General features: G+C 41.4%; 1 pseudogene; it reads left to right on the top strand.

Annotated features, from left to right (window-relative positions):
- The first annotated feature begins 1,578 nt into the window (after positions 1 to 1,578).
- LOC143682972 (COP9 signalosome complex subunit 5 pseudogene) lies at positions 1,579 to 2,573 on the top strand (annotated as a pseudogene).
- Positions 2,574 to 3,665: the final 1,092 nt, after the last annotated feature.

The raw sequence follows: 3,665 nt of genomic DNA, 5'->3' as shown, positions 1-3,665 counted from the left end.
TAAGCAATTAGCACATAAACGTGTAAATTAAAAACTGCAATACAATTTCAAGATAGAGATAAATGCTAAGAAAAAAAATCAAATAGATCAATGTGCTAAGGAATGGCCTGGAGAGGTAAGGGTGCCTTTGCCAGTATGATCAGAGCTCTGATGAGATGGTATGTGAGCTAAGGCTCAAATATTGAGAAGAAAGCAGCCACATGTAGAGCTGTGGAAGACCCCTCCAAGCAGAAGGATTAGCACGTACAAATGTACCAGGGTGGGAATCAGCTTAAACTGAAAGTTGAACAGTATGGCTAGACTATAACAAGTGAGCAAGAGAAAGTGCGAGAGCAAGAGAGAATATGTAACACATAAGTGATGATGTCAGGATCTCAGTCCCCAAAAGTTTGATTATCAAGCCCTCTGCTCCTTCCCTCTTCTCTATACCCTCTTGTTCAGGGGACACATACCTGGTCACCAGGCTCTCCTGCACACCATGTAACTGCTTCCACTTCATGACTAGATTGTCTCTGAGGAACCGGAATATTTAAAATACCATACCATCTACATAAGGGTGTCTTCTACACTTCCAACAATGAAAGGATTCAATTGAGAACATAAATCATGGGCTAACTGACTCTATAGGTCTCCTTGGATCTTCAGCCAAACTAAAACTTAGGACAAGCAAAAAGCTTTGGCGACGTTTCTTTGGGTGGGAGTGAGTGAGTCGATGAATGATGTTTCCCCTTTTATTTTTCACTTTCCTACGCCTCTGGCCTGATGATTCCTGGCCAAAGCCAGAGGTACCAAAATACCACAAGAAAGGAGACCTTTGATGTGATCATCTGTTCCGACAAGGAGGTGTTGCCTGAAGGCTCACCCAGGAATTTAACCTTCTGGAGCTTTTGACAGAGGCCCCCAGAGACATATGGAAGCCTTGGAGTTGACTTAGGAAAACATCTGAACTTCTGAATGAGGCTCTGAGCTGAGGCGGCATCCCTCTGGGAGCCTTCATTTGCTCTCTGCCAATCAATGGTAGCTGCCTGTTCAAGGTCTGAGTTCCCTGGACCACCGCCTTCAGTTTTGGAAAACTCAGGGACCAGATGTTGAATTGCCCTTTCAGAATGTATCCTGGAATTCCCTTGTTCTTCAGTGCAATGATTTAGACAAACTTATCTGACCGTGTGCATGATGGATCTGGGAGTTGGTGCCACTGGCAACTTGCTACACAGAGTGTGGTCCATGGGCCAGTAGGATCAGCCTTGCCTGGAAGCTTCTTAGAAATGTAAAATCACAGGTCCCACCCAGACCTACTGAAAAAGAGTCTGTATTTTAGCAAGATCCCCATGAATTGTCACTCACGCACATTGAAATTTGAGAAGAGCAGTGCTAGACAGGTTTTGTCGACAAGGTGTTGCCATTCTTATCTGTTGTGACTATGGCAGGCATCCATAATCAATCACAGGTCACGGCTGCCTTGAGAGTCCTGTAAGAGTTTGCACCGGTGGTGGGGAGGGTCTGAAGCCCACACCCAGAGACCTAAAGGGGTAAAGTTGTGTCTTGTTTGTGGTGGCGACAATTTTTAACTCCTCGGCTATGTTGGCATACGGGAGTGGCATGGCACAGAAAACCTGGGAATTAGCGAACAACATGCAGGGAGCCCTGAGTATCCATGAAGAAACAGCAGCAGGAAATCCTGGCAGCGAAGCCCTGGACTAAGCATCACCATTACTTAAGTACTGCAAAATCTCAGCATTGGCTCTACTGAAAATGGTGATGCATGCCAGATTAGGAGGAAACATGGAGGTGATGGGTTTGATGCTAGGAAAGGTGGATGGTGAGACAGTTTTGCTTTGCCTGTGGAGGGCACTGAGACTCAAGTTGATGCTCAGGCTGCTGCATATAAATACATGGCTGCATATATAGAGAATGCCAAACAGGTTGGTCGCCTTGAAGATGCAGTTGGCTGGTATCATAGCCACCCTGGCTATAGCTGCTGGCTTTCTGGGATTGATGTTAGTACTCAGATGCTTAATCAGCAGTTCCAGGAACTATTCCTAGCAGAGGTAATTGACCCAACAAGAACAATATCTGCAGGGAAAGTGAATCTTGGCGCCTTTAGGACATACCCAAAAGGTTATAAACCACCTGACGAAGGACCTTCTGAGTGCCAGACTATCCCACTTAATAAACTAGAAGACTTTGGTGTACACTGCAAACAATATTATGTCTTAGAAGTCTCATATTTCAAATCCTATTTGGATCACAAATTGCTTGAGCTTTTGTGGAATAAATACTGGATGATTATGCTGAGTTCTTCTAGCTTGCTTACTAATGCAGACGACATCACTGGTCAGGTCTTTGATTTGTCTGAAAAGTTAGAGCAGTCAGAAGCCCAGCTGGGATGAGGGAGCCTCATGTTGGGTTTAGAAGCACATGACCAGAAGTCAGAAGACAAACTTGCCAAAGCTACACGAGACAGCTGTGAAACCACCATAGAAGCTATCCGTACATTGATGTCTCAGGTTATTAAGGATAAACTTAATAAATTTGTTATATATAATATAATATCAAATAAATCAATAATTTGATATTAATCAAATTAATATATCTTATGTTTCTTGATGGTGATTGTATAATGATATAGCTTTCACGATGTGACTGTGTAATTGTAAAAACCTTGTGTCTGATGCTCCTTTTATCTACCTTGTCAACAGACGAGTAAAACATATGGAATAAAAATAAATAATAGGGGGAACAAATGTTAAAATAAATTTAGTTTGAAAAGCTAGTGATCAATGAAAGGGAGGGGTAAGGGGTATAGGATTTATATATATATATATTTTTCTGTTTTCATTTTATTTCTTTTTCTGTTGTCTTTTTATTTCTTTCTCTGAATTGATGCAAATGTTCTAACAAATGATCATGATGATGAATCTGCAACTATGTGATGATATTGTGAATTACTGATTATATATGTAGGATGGAATGATCAAAATAGGAATGTTTGCGTTTGGTGTTTTTTTTTATTTAAATAAATAAATAAATAAATAAATAAAACTAATATATCTTAAACAATCCCTGAGTAGTGCTTTTGCCTAAAAGTAGTATGAAAAAAATACTCAAATAATCGTTTAAAACCAGTTACCAAAAATCTGATTAGAACGCTCTCAAGTGTCCTGATTATGAACAACCTGGAATAAAGCTTTATTAAAATGGGGAAAAATATATCAATCATAGAATTGTTTTCTTCTAAGCCTTGAATTCTCAAGTCTTGATTCAAGGTAGCACTGGCCAAATAATGGGAGTCAGTCCAAGATTAAACCTACCTTCCCTACTACTGTCAGCCCTTAGGGAGCACTCAGTGCTCTTTTATTGCCACTTCATCGCGATGGCACATCGTAGGTACCTGAGACATATTGGTAGGATGAACTCATCTTCCCGCTGGTTCTTTTCATGTGGTGTTCACCCTACCTGGAAACGCATCCCGGAAAACTGGAGCTTCCGTTGTTCGTTCGGGCGGTCCAGTTTCTATATTGGGTAGTTTGGCTTTATTCTTGGAAATTCCCTGTTGGAAAGTTGAAATGAGATTGTCATGACAATAGAAACTGCGTGAGAACACATGAGAACCCATCTGGCTGGTGCATGGGCCTCAAACCACGCAGGCTTTCTCCAGGACGTGG

This window comes from Tamandua tetradactyla, chromosome 5, assembly GCF_023851605.1.
Source record: "Tamandua tetradactyla isolate mTamTet1 chromosome 5, mTamTet1.pri, whole genome shotgun sequence".
Classification (NCBI taxonomy): domain Eukaryota; kingdom Metazoa; phylum Chordata; class Mammalia; order Pilosa; family Myrmecophagidae; genus Tamandua; species Tamandua tetradactyla.
The sequence above is the reverse complement of the archived record's forward strand: the minus strand, read 5'-3'. Positions and strand labels throughout refer to the sequence as shown.